The sequence below is a fragment of the Eptatretus burgeri genome, chromosome 2 (assembly GCF_056783735.1).
Source record: "Eptatretus burgeri isolate ZD-2024b chromosome 2, Ebu_testis_v1, whole genome shotgun sequence".
Taxonomy (NCBI): domain Eukaryota; kingdom Metazoa; phylum Chordata; class Myxini; order Myxiniformes; family Myxinidae; genus Eptatretus; species Eptatretus burgeri.
Window position 1 is genome coordinate 147,255,099 of NC_140962.1, and position 21,380 is coordinate 147,276,478.

Here is a 21,380-nt window from a genome sequence, read left to right on the forward strand (position 1 = left end):
TTTTTTTTGGTCTGTAATCACGTATAAATCACTCTGCAGAGCACAGTTATCATTGGAAATTTTTGTAACTTCGCATATCAGAGGCCTATACGAGGTCCCTTTCGGCGCATAAAAATTTGAAGGTCAAGGTCACTTTGTCGCAAATCAGGGGAGTCGACGAAACCCTTATTTTTTGAGTAATTTTGATCGGATCGTCTTCAAACTTCATGGGAATATTGTTCATGGTCTGGCGCTCAGCTGATTAAATTTTGGTGGCGATTGGCCTTTACCTTCATGGTTAGCGCCTCAGGTCAAACATATTTGACCCCAAGGTCAAATTTTCAAGTTTTAGGAACGATATCGTATAGTACCTCAAATTGAACACCTCCATGAGTGCTTTCTAGATATGTCAAGCTTGAGACATTATGACGTCATTTGGTGACGTTATGAGGCAAAAGCATATTTTTCATGGTGACTCTGTAGAACGATTCTCATCGGAATCTCTCGTAGGCAGATATTCCTCAAGGAGTAGCTCCTGGTGGATAGCAGCTCTGTTCACCTCAGTGTGACCTGAAAGAAGTCACACGTGGTCACCTTTTGGCAAGATATGGGTCACCCTGCGGGTGACATTGGTTTTTTTGTTTTTTGTTTGTCTGTTTGCGTATATCTCAAAAAGTTGTGGATGGATCCGGATCAAATTGTGTGACAAGGACAAACTCATTTGATTTTGGTGAAGATCCGGATCTGGATCTGGCTACTAGAATTTTAAAAGTGATTTTACACCATTGAGAGATTCAACACCAGTACTGTATAGCATGATATTTCAAAAATGTATTGGGCTCGATATGTTCTCGTGGATCAGGCATTACGTGGCGGGGGTATGCACTGTATCGGGTGCTCATCTAGTTTTTGAAGTGATTCTTCACCATTGAGAGATAGGGCTGAACTAATATATAGCACGATATCTCAATAAAATGGGGACGGATTCGGATGAAACTTGGTGGAGAAGTTGGGTGTGACGGGGAAGAATTGATGAGATTTTGGTGAAAATCCGAATCCAGATCTGGATACGAGAATTATTTAATCATTAAAGTGAATCTTCACCATTGAGAGATGTGGCCAAAATGATATATAGCATGACATTTCAAAAATGTATTGGGCCCGATATGTTTTCCTGGATCAGGCATTATGTGATGGAGTTTTTTTTGTTGTTGTTTTGCACTCTACTGAGTGCTCTTCTAGTTATTCCTGTATCTCTAACTATCACTGGTACTATTTCAGCTTTCTTCAATTTCCAAGTCCTCTTGACCTCATTTTTCAGATCCTGGTATTTGGTTATTTTCCTGATTTCTGTAGCAGTTAGTCCAAAGTCATTGGAGACTGAAACCTTGATCAACAATGCCGACTGTTCCTTTTTGTGTTTGAGCACTATGTCCGGACGCAATGCTTTGTTAGCAATATCCACACTTGACAGGATTGTCTTGTAAGACGTGGGAATTATATTGTTACAGACTTGGGATTTGAGGCTCGCCACAAGGGGAAGCACTCGGGTCCATTTTGAATTCCCGGTTCTGAGGCCGCCGGGCACAGATAATAATTACTCGCACCAGCAGGTTGCTGAGCAACCACAAACGCCGATTGGCATTGCCAATCCAGGCAGGGTTACATGACTTTGCGTGATACTTACCTGCAGACGGCCAAGTCAATTGGGGTCTCGTGCCTTCAGCGCACACCGGGATTACAGCCGCGTGATGCAGTGAGTGTGTACTGGCTAACGAGAGCAAATTTGGTTGGGCAGAATTTCCCGACTAAACTAATGTGTGGACCATGCTGGACCAATGAGGGAAAAGATGAAACGGGCTGGGTTCATTTTTAACAAAACAATTTATTGTAAGCGAGGGCGAGGAAAGGTCATGTGTAGCAAAGGGGTTTTATTCACAAGTGTACACCAGGGAAGGCAAGAATTCATTGATGCAGCAAAAGAAATGCAAGTTTGTTTGTTTTTTACACAAAGAAGATACAGTGCAGGGCGAACCCAATATAAATAACTTCTCCAATCTTAACTTGTATTAACATTGCAGGCTCCATCAGACACACACCCAAGGAATTTTGAAATGGCCCAGAAAGAGGAGAAGTAGTTAAGGTGTAAATGACCTCTCGGTACCCGGCACGGTCAATATACCTATGCAACCCAATCACTTTCGGAGGGGGAAGAAGGAGGAAAATTGGAGGTGTCCACAGTGCATGAATGGTGAGATGCAAACGCTGTCTAATTATGCGGAGAAGAAGGTCTGAAGATGTGGGTCAATGGGGAATTGGGGAAATGAAGGAAAGAAAAGAACGTGTGAGAGGACAGACCGAAAACAAGCAGAATTGATAATCCGTAAATGTAATGAGTAATCACTGCTGAACACGGCCAAGCACCGATGAACTGGGTATGACTTGGTCAGGTCTATGACTGCTCGCTCCACCGCATTTGGTCGCTTCCGCAGTTCCCTCAGCTCAGCTATTGCAATGGCGCTGCTGTCTGGTTGGTGTTTCACCGGTGTCTGATTGAGGAGAAGAGAAAAGAGTGAAGAGAAGAGAAGAGCCTGATTCACTCTCTGCTGCTACTTTTATAGAGCCTTGGCGAAGGAGGGGCCAAAGAGCGGATCAAGAGGCGCTGTAAGCATTTCTGAGCTCTCACCTTGGCGCACTGACGCCACCCCAAGCTGCAATGCAATGGAGCTCTGTAATTTCAATGGGGCGTGGGTTTTCAGGTGCGCTCTCCAGCCACGAACAAGCACTGGACTCAACCCGAATGCTGTTAGTAAGCGGAACACCAACGCTACCCAGTCATCACCAAATTAATCCAAGAACACATTCGCACTTCGAGCTACACGCCGAAGTGTTCTGGCTTACAGGCACCTGCGATGCCCTCCATTCCCCAGCATCCCCAATGACTGTTGTGAGTGTCCAGGGAGCTGATGGCAGTTGCGGAAGTTCCAGTGATGTAGGGGAAATGCTGCGGTATCTTGCGGTAAAGTTGTTGAAGCATTGTAAGTGGTTGAGGCAATTGTAGTGATGAGGTTGAAGTGTTTGGTAATGGTTATGGCATTTGTGGTGAAGAGGTCTGGTGTAAGTTGTGGGGATTTTTGGGAGGTCCCAGATAGTCCTGTTGGGTCTTTTGGGTCTTCTTGGTATTTTGAGTTCTCTCCGTATTTTGGGTCCTTGTGGTCTTTTGTTTCCTCGGCTCATTTGGATCCCCTGGGTCTTTTGTGTCCTCGTGTTATTTTGCATCTTCTGGATCTTTTGGGTCTTCTGGGTCCTTTGGGTATGATAGGTCTTTGGGGTCCTCAGAGTTTTTGAGTCTCTGGAGTCTTTTTGGTCTTTCAGGTATTTTGGGTCTTTTTTGTCTTTGGGGTCTTTTCAGTCTCAGGTGTTTTTGGTCTTTGGGGTATTTTGGTTTTTTAAGGGGCTTCAAGGTCTTCAGGGTCTTTAAAGGCTTTTACAATATTTTGGGTCTTTGGAGTCTTTTAGGTCTTTTAGGTATTTAGGGTCTTTGGAGTCATTTCGGTGTTTGGGGTATTTTGGGTCTTCAGGGTCTTTTAGGTTTTAAGGATCTTTTGGGTCTTTTTTGGTCTTTGGGGTCTTTTTGGTCTTTGAGGTCTTTTGGATCTCATGTCTTTGGAGTATTTTGGGTCTTTAAAGGTGTTTGGGGTGTTTTGGGTCTTCAGGGTCTTTAAGGGCCTTTTAGGTATTTTGGGTCTTTGTAGTCTTTTGATTCTTTAAGGATCTTTGGGGTCTTTCAGGTTTTAGGTCATTGAGGTATTTAGGGACTTTAGGGGTCTTTGTGGTCTTTTCAGTGTTTGCGGTACTTTGGGTCTTTAAGGGTCGTTGGGGTCTTTCAGGTTTTAGGTTTTAGGGGTCTTTTGGGTATTTTTTGGTCTTCAGGGTCTTTTGTGTCTTTGGAGTTTTTTTGGGTGTTCATGGTCTATCAGTCTTAGATATTTTGGGTCCATGGGGTCTTTTGAGTCTTCTGGGTCTTTTAGGTATTTTGGGTCTTTAAGGGTCTTCGGGGTATATTGGATCTTGATGGTCTTTTTGGTTCTTGGTGTCTTCTGGGTCCTCAGAGTCTTGGGTATTCAGGGTCTTTCAGAGTATTTTAGGTATTTTGGGTCCTTTGGGTCTTCGTAGTCTTTTGGGTCTTCAAGATCATTTAGGTTCTCAGAGTCCTTTGGGTTATCGGGGTTGTTTTGGGTCTTTTTGGGTCCTCAGGGTTGGGGGGGGGGTATTCGGTCTTTGGGGGGGGGGTCTTTTGGGTCCTCTGGGTACTTTAAGTATTTCAGGTTACAATTATGGGTGACATCAGGTCAGCTGCCCATCCAATGGGTGAAGAATGAATGGATATACATCCATCCATCCATAATCACATACACTTGCTCCATTATAGTATAGATAGGTGGATATATATATATATATATATATATATATATATTGTCGTAAACCTGCTGTCACTGGTCTGTTCTGTGGTAGGCACGTGATAGCACTGAACCAATCATGTTGGGTAATGTACCTCAGGCTGCATAACTAATACTCAGCAGCCTCGGCCTCACTTTTTAACCCCCCCGCACCCCCCCCCCCTATTTTGTGCTCATTCATGTATACGAATTACAACATATCTGGGTTTCCTGGACCGTTGATGCTTTGTCTAGGAGGAGATAACAAACACCTAGCTCCATAGTATAGATGTCCTTGGTTTTGAGCATTTTGGATGACGTCCTCAATCCCAACTAATTTAACCTCTTCTTAGCCACTCCAAAGAGCCTTCCTTGTCAATCCCAATCCTGTCGAGCTCTTGTATAAATCTTCCTGCTCTTTTGTCATTCTCCCATTTGTTTTGCATTGTAAACATTCCTTTGAACAGGTATTTCCAATGCTCAGTTCATGAAATGGAAGCATGGTGTTCAGTCGGGAGCTGATGCTGGTTTATGATCAAGAGTCTTCATAAGAGATTGAGTTTTAGTTGTGTCGTTCAAGTCATTGGGATTATGGGCCAGGTTAACAGTCCACTCATTCAGCATCGAGGCATTCTCAAGACCTTGGAATGATTTGAGAAACATGGACCACACGTGATTTTGAGTGGCTTTGAACCTCAAAAATTATCCTATGATTTCTCATGAGGTCTGAGAGAAATCTGATGAGATTTTAATTATCTTTCCAAAAGAAATCTTTTGAGATTTTCATCAAACATTCCTGATGGGAATCTGATGGGGTCTTCATCATATCTCTCCATCCATCCATCCATCCATCCATCCATCCATCCATCCATCCATCCATCCATTGGGATCATACTCTGTGCAGAGCGTTGGTGCTGCCTAAGAAGTCTCCTTGGCTATTGGGCACAATCCTGGACGGGTCACCACTCTGACACAGGATACCAGCAAGCTGGCACTCATTTTGCCGACCTCAGAGGGATGACAAGCAAAGTCAACCCCACCTAGTATTAATTCAACAGATGAGTGGGATTTGAACTCAGGATCCTAGGATCCAGAGCCCACCACACTAACCATTAAGCCAACACCAGGCATATATCTCTCCCATCGATGTCTCGTGATTTTTACATCACATCTCTGATTTAAATTATATATCTTGATGAGATTTTATATTTTTTAATCAGACATCCCTAAGAGGATGGAGAAATTTAAGGATTCAGACATTTTGCAGGATTTATGGCTCACAGTGGAGTTGCTACATACACACACAGACCTGCACAACACAAGACTATTAGACGAGACAAACACAGCCACTAAGGCTGGGGGGAAGTGCCGTCACTTTGTCGGGTATTCTGGGCACCAGTGATGTCACAAAGACACCCCCTTCCTCACTACACTCAGCAGGGCATCCCCTAAGGAAGATTTCCTCATCCCCATGGATGCCAACCTATGGGGATTATCCATGCCCCCAAGCTTTTTAATGCTGAACATCAAGCAAGGAACCAGCACATACCATTTTAAAGTTTTTGGGATGACTCTGCCACAGTTTGAAGCACTGACAGCTCCGAGACTCAGAGCAGACGCTCGAACCATTACTGCACCACCGAGTCTGGGAAAAGTAAATTCTTTGAATATCCATGAATGCAACAAAATTGATCTGACTCGTAACTAAATAAACGATTTTTTTTGATATTTCACGAATAAAAGCCCATACAACTTTGATGATGACAAATGTTTGACCATTACAAAACCTTCTCTCAATCCTCTTGGATAAGCCTGGTGTTGGCTTAGTGGTTTATGGTGGCGGCTTGGGATCCTAGGGTCCTGAGTTCAAGCCCCGTTAGGCAGCTGAATTAATACACCAGGAGGTTGACTCAGCCTGTCATCCTTCTGAGGTCGGAAAAATGAGGACCAGTGCACTGGTAAGGGGGACACTGCATCAGCGGCAGAGCTGCGTCCCAACCAATGATGCAACCAGCAGCCACAGGCTGCACTCGATAGAGAGAGAATCCTCTTGGGCACCCTGTCACTGACTGAGACAAGTTTTTGCCACGTAAATCACCCTCCTCCAAATTTTATCAATGTTTCTGCCACTTCCTGACAATTCACCGATGTAATGTTCCATTATGACAGCATTATGACTCAAGCTTTGATATTGCTGTAATCTTCCTGCCCCATCTGGTCTCAAGGTGACACCAGGCTACTCTTCGTGGTAGACAGATAATGCCCTCAGGGCACCTTTGGTGGGCAGTAATTTGCCAGCGATGAAAAGGCAACGCTCCCACCGAATGAAGGAAAACACCATAAGATTCCCCCTAAACCTAAGCCTGACCCGAAACATAAGCCACACCCATAACCCTGAGTTTAACCACAACCGTAAGTCTTACCTTAACACTAGCCCTAACCTAAATTAAACCTAATCCGAAGCCTAACTGAGTCGAAATGGCGATAATATCTGTGCCAATCTCGCATCACTTTTGTGTTTCAAACAAGTATTGTACAGTACATTGTTATAGTTCAAAGTATATGGCTGTGATGGCAGTTTATGGATTTTAAAAAAGCAATTGCTTTTCATTACCGAAGGTGAAGTTGAAACAAGAAAGTCGTTCTCTTGATGAGGGACCAGAAAATAGCACAAAGGGATACATTTAATGCGGATAACTCCTGAAATAAAGAAGTACCATCAGGGGATGTTATGATCGAAAAGTGGGCAATGCAAGTTGAAAAGCAAACTCGCATGTCCAATAAACTCGCAGTGAGCACCTTGAGATCCATACACTCCGAAAATGGAGGGATAACGGCCTGCGTCGTGTTTACTTTGGCTGCAGCTCAAGGTTTTATTGATAGCCTTTGTGTTTAAGTTCCCATGACATAGGCCTTGCAATGTTTGCCTTGCACATTAACTTCAAACTAATGTCCGGCTAAAAGGACAGCTCCAATAGACATTCAAAGCTGCTTCGGTTGTATGAGAATGCTCGAGCTCTCAAACTGTGAGTGTGTATCAAAGACCCCTTTAGATGTGCAAGCCAAATTCACAGAATGAGTTTGATGAAGCCCTTGCTCAACGAGTTGTGTACAACGTGGCCTGTGGACATTGGCAGGACTGGTCGGGATGTGGATGGGTGATTTATCCAGGGACAGTGATTGTGATGTCTGACACCTAACAAGAGCCAACCGATGGGTGTAGGACTATATCCAATGGAGATCGGGGGTGGGGTGCTCTTCACACACCACATGTTTTGATTTATCCGCCGATCGTATCACGTGCTTTCTGGTTGAATGATTTGCATTCGCGGAAACAATTGTCTAGGTGGTATATGGACAGTTGTTCTTTGTGGATAATGCGGTTTTACCATGTGACACATAATCAGCGATGATGCTCACCATAACAGTAAGGAGGTGTGTCTGATGTATAAACAACGAATGTGGTCATGATTGGGAAGGTATTTATTGGTATGCTATCCTGATGAGGGCAAATAAGCCTGAAATCTTGATAGATGGCTCTGTTTGATGTTTAACTGATGTTGACCATGTAATCTTTATCTGTTTGACAGTCACCGGACTGAAGCCTCTGTGTTGGAGGTGGGGCTTTGTTGACGGACGATGCCTCATGGAGATCGGAGGAGCGCTCTTGTCACACTCCATATGTTTTGATATAAAATATGCATATATATAATGGTAGCCCACATAATGCAGCACAAGGTGTTGGGTAACATTGCCAATTAATTAACTGACGTGTCATCACCAGCATGATTCCCTCTCTGCCTCCCTTAACTCACTGGCACACAAAACTGACCTGGAGCATGAAGATCTGGCCAGAGTTGGCTTGCAGACAACGTCCGTGGTCTCTCGAAACACTCTGTCCTCTTGGAGTTATCCATAGGCAACGTACATAACAATATGAATGTGTACATGGGGATGGAGGAATAACCAATGAGCTCTCACCGACTCAATTAATCTAGGGGAGAGGATAATATGAATAAATCGACTCACACCCATGCTCTTCCAGCCGACGAAGTTGCATAAAGCAACCAAGAAAGGCAATCAAGTAAAGCCCTTTGCTATGTCAAACTCTTCCCAGAGTTCCTCCACAACTGAAAAGACATTCACAAAGAGTACACTAGGGTGCTTCATAATGGGGGGTAAAAAATAAAAGTATGAATATTCATCCTCCTGGGTGTGCCTTTGTTCCATCTGACAGTAGAAACATACACACCAAATATGGAGCAGATTGGAGGATGTTTATGGGTTCCTCAAGTTGGCACAATATTGTTGAAATTTGCCAAACTGTAACTGACAACTTGCCGTCGAATGTGCACAACGCAGTACACTTCACAATTAATATGGTTGTTTGATATCTTCATTGGAATTTACATACCTTCCTTTTTCAGATTGTGTCATGGCAACTGCAAGCACCACAAGGAGTTCTTTGTCAGTATGGTTGGTTGGCAAACCAACAGCAGATATTCACTGTGCTGGCTTGCCAACTAACGGAGCAGTTCTGTGCAATTTCTTATACCACCACACGGAGCATGGAAGTACTATGAAGGAAAGTGCAAAACGGACCATTGAGACTGTTTCGGCACTTTGGAAAAAGGCCCGGATTCCCATCCAGCGACTGGACAAATGTCAGGAAAGGGTGATGAAGCTTTACCATCTATATCAAGAGCTGAAAAAGAATCGGCAAAAACCACAGCAGTCATATAGGATGAAAGAAGAGTTTTTCCAAGGAGACCTAGATGAACTTTTTGACATTGCAGTGCAAAATGCCCTCTCCATAATGGACATAATTGTGACAACTTGAGGAACCCCTAAATATCATGGAATTTTGTTCATTTTTGACCGATAAGTTCTTAATGGGGTATTGGAACAAAGGCAAAATCAGGGAGCAGCAAAAATCAAACTTTCCTTTTTTTGGAACACCCTAATATATATGTATAGCCTGGTGTTGGCGTAGTGGTTAGGGTAGTGGCTTGGGATCCATGAGGTCCTGAGTTCAAGCCCCATTGGCCACTTGAATTAATACACACCAGGAGGTTGACTCAGCCTGTCATCCTTCCGAGGTCGGCAAAGTGAGTACCAGTGTACTGGGCCCGGTGTATGCCCCGGTTAGAATCGGTGTACCATATCCCTGTGTCGTAAGAGGCGACCAGGCTTGCGTCAGGAAGGGCATCCGGCGTAAAACCTGTGCCAAATCATTCTGCGGATCATAACGGATGTTCCGCTGTGGCGACCCCTAATGGGAGCAGCCGAAAGAAGAAGAATATATATATATATATATATATATATTGGGTCGCTGAAATAGGTGACTTATTGTCAGTAATTCAGTCTGTTTGTTTGGATGTTTGTTCGTTTGTCGTCAGCATAATTGGTAGTAAACGTGGGCGGATTTTGACCAAACTCGGGTGGTAGGTACATTTTATGACCTCGTGCTTTGGAAATTGTGATGGTTGCTAAGGACGCTTTGGTTCCCTAGCAACAACCGAAAAACCTTCAAAATAGGGACCGTTCACGCGGAATCAATTCCGAAAGCCATTATCCCACATAGGGTTATGAAATTTGGCACGAATGATCTACAGGTGATGCTCTATCAAATATATTCCGGTTTTGTGATATATGGAATACTTTACCCGCAGCGACCCCTACAATTGGGGTATGCGCGAAAATTGGCGAAAATTTAAGGCCCCCAAGCAACCAGGTGAGTGCATAGATACGAATGAAACTTTGCCTCAGGACAGATTGACCGATTTCATTTAGGTCAGGGGTCAAAGGTCAATTTGTGCAAAAATCGATAATATGCGAGAGCTGGAGGTGCCTTCGCCCCAAATGCTGCTCCTCCGAGGGTTATGGTCGAATGCACATGAAAATTCACACTAATCGTCTGGAATACATTGTGCACAAACGATCAAGCTGGATTTTCGATTTATGTCTTTGTTCAAGGCCCTGTCACAGCTTGACGATTTAGCCAGCATATGCCTGACGTATGCAAAATTTGGCTAAAACGCTGGCACACATCGAATACGTTATGGGTAAGTTTGTATACGTCAAGAACACCCTGGCATACGTCGTAGTATGCTGGCTTTTTTTTCGTAGTACGCTGGCATACGTCTTTGTACGCCGAGGTGTTAGACAAATTTTCCATGCTTGAAATTTTTCGACGTATGCCAGCGTATAACTCACACGTTCTGCATAATGCTGGCCATAAGTTGTAGGTACGTTACGCGATCGTCGACACACGTTACTTGTAAGTTACTCATAAGTCGAAACACGTCGAGGTAATGTTTAGCGTACCCGAAACTTATTTCTAACCTATGAGTAACGTGTTGTAGGCATGTTACGCGATCGTTGACACACGTCGACACACGTTACTTGTGCGTTACTCATAAGTCGAAACACGTCAAGGTAATGGTTAGCGTCAGTGTTCCAGACTCCCTGGTTTTTTATTTTTGTTTTCGGTATGACGTGATGTTGACACTTCAAATTCTCGTGCAGTTATAATAAAATTAATAGGCTGCCGCTCAACGATTTAAATCATAACCGCACTGGAAATCGAAGTGTCAACATCACCGTCATAACGAAGAAAAAAAAACAGCAAAAAAAAATAAAACCAGGGAATCTGGAACACTGACGCTAACCATTAACTCGACGTGTTTCGACTTATGAGTAACGTACAAGTAACATGTGTCGACGTGTGTCAACGATCGCGTAGCGTGCTTACAACCTATGCCAGCGTATGTGGAACGTGTCATACGTTGAGTACATCGAGAAATTTTCAACATGCTGAAAATTTCTTGACGTACTGGGCATATGACTACGTATGCCAGAAAACTACGACGTATGCCAGCGTGCTCTTAACGTATACAAAACTTACCCATAACGTGTTCGACGTGAGCCTGCTTGGTTTGACAAATTTTTCATACATCGGCATACGCTGGCTAAAACGTCAAGGTGTGACCGCGGCTTCACACTTTGTCTAGTGCGGTTATGATTTGAATCGTCGAGCCGCAGCCTATGAAAAGCCTACGACACCTGATACGCTGCCGCGCCCTATGCATAAGTTGGACAATCGTTGGGCATAGGTTGTGAACGCCGACAACACGCTCAGCATTCGTTGGTATAAGATATATATATATATATATATATATATATATATATATATATATATATATATATATATATATATATATATATATATATATATATGTGCTTAAAACGTTCTGTGTACGTTACTAATACGTTATGCATATGTCCAACACGTTATTATACGCCCAAAACTTAAAAAAAACACCAATATTTCAGCATACGCCAGAGTTTTTCATACATTTTGAGACCTTGCCATACGCTGGCTAAAACGTCAAGGTGTGACAGCTGCTTCACCCACAGCACCCCCTCGAACTTTGGGGATTTCTGATTTCAAAGCGCATTCGGTACATTTCATTCAAATGGATACCGAGTAGTAATCAGTCGATGGAACTGGATGAGATTTGATATGCATAATCTTAAGGTGATTACTTATCCGCTATATGACATCCATTTTGCTCTATATCTTATAGTTTCCATGCTCGGCAACCCATCGCCGCCTACCAGCTTACATATATATATATATATATATATATATATATATATATATATATATATATATATATATATATATATATATATATATATATATTGTTATGGCTGTGGAAATTCGCAATACACCATAAAGGGTCCTTAGATCAGTTATGATGCTAAGTTTCTGTGCAGATAGTTCCCCACCGTTGTTTAAAGGGATTTTGTGTGATTCATCGGGCTGCGACTCTTTGAGATAGCCGTTTTTCTGTTCTATCGTTATTTTGGACCGTCCAAAGACTTCAAACGATGGCCCCGTGAAAGGCCTACAACGGCGCACGAGTTTTCCCGCCTTTTTTGCGGCGCCGGGGCTGACGGGAGAGGTTGCGACTGCTCGCTGGCGATTGGTGGATATGGGGTGTGAGGCGGCCGTGAGGAGGAGACGCCCCTTTTCAAGGAGCTTCTCAAAAGGGCTGGAGGAGAGGCGGAGCCAGAAAGGGGGTGGAGCGAAGGGGCGGAGCCCCACGCTCTAAATAGGGCGTGCCGTGCGCGGGCTCGGCCTCTCTCCTGCCTGGATCATCGTGTTGGATTCTTACTCTCTCTTGGTGGACGTCGTGTTTGAGCGCTCCTCTTCTTCGCCCTGGATCGTCGTGATTGGATTCGTCGGGCTCTGGATCGTCGTGTTTGGACTCGTTGGGCTCTGGATCGTCGAAGTGGGCTTGGATCGTCGAAGGCTCGTCTCTCCCTCTGGGCGCCAAGTCGTGAGGGTTGCGAGCAGTGGTCCCGGGTCGAGGCGCACACGAGAGGAGAGTGCTGGAGAGGGCTCGCCGACTGTCGCCCCTCGAGGGGGCAGGTAACCAGCACGGTCTCGCGGGCCTATTTGGTCACCCACGGCCCATGGCATAAAGGTTTACGAACCCCGTCTACCCCCTTGCCTATGAGAGGGTTTTTCTTTGCTTTTGTATGACTGTCGTGGCACCGTCTGTTAAGTATATCTGTGTAAGTGCCTGTAAATTACTAATAAGTATAGTCGGGGGAATTGCTTTCATTGCTTTCTTGCCTGTATCCGTGTTTCATTTCTTCATTTGCTTCCTTGCTTGTAAATACGTGCATGATTCCTTGCTTGTGTTGTGTGTGTGTGTGTGTGTGTGTGTGTGTGTGTGTGTGTGTGTGTGTGTGTGTGTGTGTGTGTGTGTGTGTGTAATATGTGCTTGCTATAATAAATGTCCCTGCGTGAAATGTATCCCGTTCGTCGTCTCTTTTCCCATTGAAAGTGCCATCTTGCATCACGGAAGGAATTGGTAGATGGGTGTAAGCACCCAGTAAATAGAATCACATCCGTTGAGGTCGGCGATAACACCGCTCGGTTATCCCTGAAGCACGGAACGGACTGCTTAAGCGGTTCCTGTCCTAGGCCAGCCTGCGGCGAGGTACGATCGCCCAGTTAACTACTCGCGCAGGTACTTAGGTAGGTCGAATTTGGCGAACAACCCTATCCTGCGTGGGTGGCCAATTGGCACAATTGTGGTGAGGTCGAAAGACCCACCCGTGACTAGCTCCCAGCGTTGTTCAGGGAGGGTCACGACAGAATTGTCCGTCCGGTGGGCGACGCGGTTGCGATTCGAGTGACGCAATCGCTCGCACGCCAGGCAGCCCAGAATTCGTAACAATATATATGTATGTATATATATATATATATATATATATATATATATATATATATATTTTTTTTTTTTTTTTTTTTTTTTATTTTTTTTATTTTTTTTTTTTATGTATATATACATATTCATACATACATACAGACATGTATACATGTGTATATATACATATATATATGTGGAAATGTATATATATGTATATATACATATTCATACAGACATGCATACATGTGTGTATATATATATATATATATATATATATATATATATATATATATATATATATGTATATTTTTATGTATATATACATATTCATATATAGATATAGACATGCATACATGTGTGTGTGTGTATATATATATATATATATATATATATATATATATATATATATATATATATATATATATATATATATATATATATAAGTTTTAAGGATCTCACCTCTCATCTTGTGAAAACGCTTGATCTGCAAGGTTGAAGTCATCATCTGAACACTCCATCTTCTGAATATAACATACTAAGTTCGCATTTGGCAATAAATAGTCTGAGTTGTTTATGCACCTAGGAAATGTGGAAACAATAGGTTTTTCGGGTGTGTCTCATAAAGGAAATTACTTCGGGCTTTTTTGGCTTGGTTCGGGTGTGAGGGCTGAAATAGAGATTTTATCTTTTCTTTCATTTAAACCTTACTTTTAAATATCTTCTTTTGATTAAAAGTTGCTTTTGGTTGCTTTTAGCTAAACTTTGTTATGTTAGTGTTCTGATGATTTAAGATATAACCATGAATTGTATTTGGAGACATGGGCCAAGTCAAAACACTGTTCACAGAATACTTCCCCATTTCCACGGCACGACTGTGCTCTTGAAGGCACTTCCCAATTTTACAGAAACGAAGGAGGGATTGTGAACTTCCCTTTCTTTCGTGCTTGAAGAGATAAAGTGAATATACTCGATGGAAATGAATGTTAAAAGAAAATCAAGTTATTCCCTAAAGTAGAACATGGACAAATATTCGTTGGTTCACTCTTTGAGTAAAATGAAAATTTGCAAGAGAAGAAGTGCATCAATCGGTAAGTCTCAATCTTTCATCGTCTCAATTTTACATTTGCTTGTATGAGAGGAAGTGTGTCTCCCATTTTGAGCTTTTGCTTGTATGGGAGGGAAGGGGATAGGTGGGGAGAAAATCGGTCTTCCATTTTGAGCTTTTGGAGCTTGGGTCAGAAAGTTTTTTTCTTCCCCCCCCCCCCATTCATTTGAATGGGCGTCCCAGAAACCCCATTTATCATCTACTCACCTGGCTCTTCCCTTAACCGAGATTTTGTCTAAAAATAAAACTAATTTCTTTCACTCTTTCTTTTCCAATATTTGTTCTTATCTTTTTCTTCTTTTTTTAACCTTTTAATACCCCCTTCTTATGCTCTTCTCCACTTCCATTCTTTCATGCATAATCTTCCTTCGCTCCTTTCTTTTGTGTTCACTCTTGCATAATCTTCCTTCATCTTGAATGCACCTCGGCACTACTTGCTCATTCTCACGCTTTTGTGTCTCCCCTTTTGCGTTCATTGTCAATTAACATGTTAATCTTCTGCCTGCCATTGAAGTATTGAGTGAAGGGTAATTATCAGTGGCTGGTTGAGCAGCACCCATCCAGGTGCTTACAGCATTCAAATCAACCTGTGCATGTGTGCCGGCTGCTAAGGTGGTGTGGCGTTTTCAGCATGAGCTGTATGATTTAATCCATGGCTGGTTCGATTCCCACCCCACAAGTCACCGAATTGTGATGAGTAAATGAATAGTTGGTAAGGTCAGTAGAAGTCACCCCACTGCGATATAGAATAAAATAATATGATTAAAATATCTGTGACCTTCACTATTATGTGCTGGTTTAATGGATTTTTAGTGTATGTGTTTGTTAAGGGATAAGGGACCATCTAGTTATTACATACGCACAAAGGGTGGAATTTTTGAGCCACACATGTATGCCCAATATTTACCCCTTCTTTTCCCTATCATTGCTCCTATCACATCCCAAGTCTCCTTTTCTCCTTCTTCTTTTTCTCCTCACTCCTCTCTCACTCTCTGCCATCCCCCCCCCACCCCCGGATTTCTTCATTACATTTTTCACAATTTAATTGGCCAAACTCATTTTCCGTTATGTTCACAATAAATTAATTGTCCAAGACAAATTGATAAGTGCACTTCACCAACTCAGCTTTGAGTCTGATGGCTTTTATCAAGTCAAGAATATATTTAGCCAGGTTGGGTCAATGTATACATTTCAGATACGCTATTTTACCAATATATTAATTTAATTTGTCTTTGAAGTCACATCCCGCCCTATACTACCAGTCCAAAAGTGAAAAATATATAAACATTCCTTTTCGTTTGGGTTCACGTTGTGATGAGGTCACAGCCTTGCACCAGTGAAATCACTTTATTGTCACGTCAGTGACGTCACAGTTCATCACCTAAAATATCCTCCGTCATTCCAAGTCGGCCTTTTAAAAAAAATCAGAGCAGCTCGCAGCAAACATAAGGTCTTTCTCCATAGCTCAATGGAATAACAAGGAAATTAGTATTTAGACGTGGGAGGAAGCCATTCAGCCCATCATACCTGCATCACACAAACACCAGATGAAGTAAATCCGTCAAAATGACGAATGAGGAGAATATTATTGTATTGGGCGAATGAGGAGAATAATTGGGTAAGAAATGTGCAGAAGGTTCAAGGATATTACTTAGTGTGTTGAGAGCAAGAATGGGGGGAAAAACATTTTATGGGTTCTTTTTTTGGGGAGGGGGGAGAGGGTAGAAGGCCGTTTTAGTGCGATGCCACTACCTTACCAGGGAGACAATTCCATGTATTGGTAACTAAAATGCTACTCGGTGGAGATCATACCCGTCACCCAGAGCGAGTGGCTCATGCTCCGTCACCCTGAGCGAGTGGCTCGTGCTCCTTCACCCTGAGCGAGTGGCTCGTGCTCCGTCACCCTGGGCGAGTGGCTCGTGCTCCGTCACCCTGGGCGAGTGGCTCGTGCTCCGTCACCCTGGGCGAGTGGCTCGTGCTCCGTCACCCTGGGCGAGTGGCTCGTGCTCCGTCACCCTGGGCGAGTGGCTCGTGCTCCGTCACCCTGGGCGAGTGGCTCGTGCTCCGTCACCCTGGGCAAGTGGCTCGTGCTCCGTCACCCTGGGAGAGTGGCTCGTGCTCCGTCACCCTGGGAGAGTGGCTCGTGCTCCGTCACCCTGGGCGAGTGGCTCGTGCTCCGTCACCCTGGGCGAGTGGCTCGTGCTCTGTCACCCTGGGCGAGTGGCTCGTGCTCCGTCACCCTGGGCGAGTGGCTCGTGCTCCGTCACCCTGGGCGAGTGGCTCGTGCTCCGTCACCCTGGGCGAGTGGCTCGTGCTCCGTCACCCTGGGCGAGTGGCTCGTGCTCCGTCACCCTGGGCGAGTGGCTCGTGCTCCGTCACCCTGGGCGAGTGGCTCGTGCTCCGTCACCCTGGGCGAGTGGCTCGTGCTCCATCACCCTGAGCGAGTGGCTAGTGCTCCGTCACCCTGGGCGAGTTGTGAAATAACACCCAATTTCCAAGCCATTTGCCATATTAATGTGTTTTCAAAATTACCAAGCCAAATTTTTTTCCACCCGTCACACGCAGCTGTTTATAAATAATAATGTTTGTGAACATTTCCCTGAAACGTCTATATAAATGCATTGTTGTTTTTTGGTGAAAGCTACTCGAGGTTTTTGGGCTGCATACAGTCTGTACTGCAGTTGGTAATCACACTGACTCCAACCTGCCGATTCCCGAAAAATTCCCGATATTGGCCAAGCGCGTCTGTGTGTGTGTGTGTGTGTGTGTGTGTGTGTGTGTGTGTGTGTGTGTGTGTGTGTGTGTGTGTGTGTGTGTGTGTGTGTGTGTGTGTGTGTGTGTGTGTGTGTGTGTGTGTGTGTGTGTGTGTGTGTGTGTGTGTGTGTGTGTGTTCATAAAGCATAACCACCGACCTGCTCACTCCCCTACTCAATATATATATATATATATATATATATATATATATATATATATATATATATATATATATATATATATATATATATATATATATATATATATATATATATATATATAGGCAGTGTTTATGGTATCCCATCTTCACTGTTATTCGATGTGGAATCATTTTGATGAGACAGTATGAATCGTAATTAATGCTCCACCACACGTCTGCTTTCCCTTCCTCTCACCTCACACTGTCTTCCCTTCCCCCACCCCTCCTCACCCCCCCTCCCTCCTCTCTCCTTTCTAGTCCAGCGGCCAAAGGCCAAATTTTCACACAACCCTAACATCTCTGATAAAGTTATCTTCTCTGCTGATTATTCACCCTTGGGGTGTATTTAATGATATCCAGGTGTGTGTGAACCTGTCACCCTTGAGCAACTTTAAATATTCAAGATGGCGTCCAAGATGGCTGCCACAATGGGCTAAAATTCTAAAATTACTATTCTTTCAATGTAGTCGGCCAGAAATCAATGATTTTATCGTTCAAATATATGTTTTGAGTTTCAACAATATGTGTAAAATAGTTTGGGAAATATCAGCTGTACCGTTGCTATGGTAACTATTAATATGACTACCATTATGTCAGTAAAATATAGAAAAGTGGCAATCTGCCATATATTTCAAGAACATGTTCATTACAACATTGTTTTGTTTTTTTTAATCTTTTTGGCAAATGCTCTTGATCACTGCATTGAGTAAAATAGGATGATGAATTGCATTTTTCTGTTGCCATGGTAACTATCTAAAATGATCACTCTGTTTCGTTAGGTGTTAAAGATGCACAGCATATAATGTATATACTTGTACATTTTATCTTATTTGTTTTCTACCTCATAAACCATATGGGGGCCGATTTGGTAATAAACTGTAAGATGTTGTCATGGTTACCACAAAGATGCCACTGTAAATTGGTACCGAATGTTTTTAATCATGTATTTTTACTATAGTCCTGCACCAGAAAAGGAACTTTTCGCTGGAACCAAAATTTCTTGATATGGTTATTTTCTCTACATCATATGCATCTTCGTGATGTATATTATGATATTCAGGTGGGTGTGACCTTCTCAGCCCTGAGCAACTTGATGAATTCAAAATGGCATCCAGGAAATGAGGAAAAATACTAATTTTTACATGTCGATGACCATATCAATTAAAAACACAATGAACCATGTTTTATATCATTTTAATGACAACTAGATGCTTCTGAAAACATATTTTTACATACATTATATGATTAAAACGAAATTACTAATTTAGGTCACAATGGCCACAAAGAATGAAAGATTTATATGTTTCTGATGGATTATTGAGAAAATCAGAAAAACAAGTGACGGATATCAAAAATATATTTTTAGATGAAATATTTATTTTGAATTCATTGCTATTCATAGTACATACAAATGCAATAAAAGCCACTGAGGCTTCTTTAAGGTAGTTAGTACACATGCCATAAATAATGGTGACTACATCAAATCAAACATGGTATCTTGTGGGGCTGAAGTTTGTCTGGAGATTCTAAATAAAGACTAGTCTTCTTCGTCTTCTACTTCCATGAACTTGCTGTGTAATGATCATTGCTAATGAATGCGTTGACAGCTTTCCATTGGGGGAGTACATGTTGTCGTTCGTCTTTCGGCTGCTCCCGTTAGGGGTCGCCACAGCGGATCATCCGTTATGATCCACATACTGATTTGGCATAGGTTTTACGCCGGATGCCCTTCCTGACGCAACCCTGGTCGCCTCTTACGACACAGGGATAAGGATTGGGTTTCGCCATAATCAGTATGGCTGCCCTACACCCTCTCATAGCGTGGCCCAGTGCAGAGCTCCCGTCCTCAAGCGATCCTCCAACCCAAGCCTCCGAGTAGCCGGATTACAGGTGCACGCCACTACACCCGGTTGGGGGAGTATATGTCTGCATCAAAATTATCAGATACCATTTGAACTAGCCCATGCCTTGCATCTGATATTCCTTGTTGGCTGAGCTTAGTTGCTGCATCAACTGCAGCTGACTTTTTGAAGCGGAGTAACTCGTCATAACTGCAGGTGACTCTGTAGTCATGCATATGGCAGACAGTCTTTCTTGAGTCCCTGAGTATCACGCCAAGTGCTATTTGAAGATCAGTTGGGTGATTTGTTACAACACTTGTTACTATATTTCCTATCAGGATGGCTGGTAAGGAATTGTCTAACTTCTTGGATACTGAAGATAACAGATCCTGCAGTGACACTGATATGCTATCAGTTGCTAAATTTGTGTCTATGTACCTTCTATACTGAGATTTATTGTGAGTGATTCCCTTGCATTCCTTTATAATCTGCTTTGCAACCTTACCAACACTACTTTCCAAGTCATCTTCATCATCCTTTACGACTTTCAACCCAACTGTCACACTTTTGAAAGGCAATTATGTTTGCATATCCAGGTGATGACAGGACAAGAAGCTCATCCACAAAATGACTGCTTAGTTTAGCAATCAGACACTGGCGTGACAACCCAGAACCAGTGACTTGTATACTCTTTGAATAGTTCAATGGAATTCCAAATCCTACATTTATCCTCTGACATCATTTTTACCACATATTCTCGAGCTTGATTCTCTACCTCCTGATCAGATTTGGTGTCATTGTCATCACAGACAATATTTCGGTTCGCCATGAACCGACACATGCAATCCCTGTGATAGCGAACTTCTGCTGCATGCAGGCCACTTACGGCACCATCAATACGGCTTCTGACTTCACTGGCCCATCTATCACCACGAGCATCACACTTCTCCTGCATGTACAGTTTGTATGATTTTTGTTCATGCTGCGAATATGTTAAACGACACATATATGCTGGCGTCCATCGCTCTGGATTTTTGGGATCTCTGTTAGGATTACACATCTCTCCACAATAAAGACAGTTCATCTTAAAATCGAATAAAGGGCAGAATTGCGTAGTTTCTTGGGTGGTTGAGGACCAATATCTACAGTTTCTGGTTTAGGCAAATTGGACTTGGTAGTGTATTTAGATACACAGTTTTTATGGTATTTTATTGTGAGGCTTGGGTTTTCTTCAAGTTGTCTTTCAAGGTCAATGTGCAGGCCATCCGTATATGCTTTGCTTGCATTGATAATTGTATGCAACCGTGCTTGTCCACAATTTTGTGAGCATGGCTTTGTAGCATCACATTCGCCTCCATATCTGAATTTGAAGATGCATATATCATCCATTATTCACCTGCAAAGAAAGAGAAACAAATCTATGCACTACCTATATCTGCATCTACTGTACAAAGCATTCTTAACTTATATATCAAGTGATAATTGAAAGTTGAGTGGTTCGTTGTCTTTGATGAATGCATTTGCCCATCCAATCTAAATTTGAAGATATAATAAGGTCCATTATCATTCTGAAATGAAAAAATCTTTGCATTAACGTTAATGTTCAAAGCATTTAGCATTAACTTATCTAACAAGCAATAATTAAAGCTTTACAGCTGTATATCTTTTGTGAATGCAGGTGTCAGCAGTTTGGCTTCATCCATGTAAGCCATTCAGTCACTGGTATCTTAATTATAAAACATTTTGTAAAGGCAGCAATAGTTTTAATTGGTTTCTGATACCTTAAAAAAAATGAGAAAAAATGCATTACATAACTTGTTATCAAGCCTGGTT

General features: G+C 42.7%; 1 pseudogene; it reads right to left on the minus strand.

Annotated features, from left to right (window-relative positions):
• Positions 1-19,212: 19,212 nt before the first annotated feature.
• Positions 19,213-21,093, minus strand: LOC147033476 (uncharacterized; annotated as a pseudogene).
• Positions 21,094-21,380: the final 287 nt, after the last annotated feature.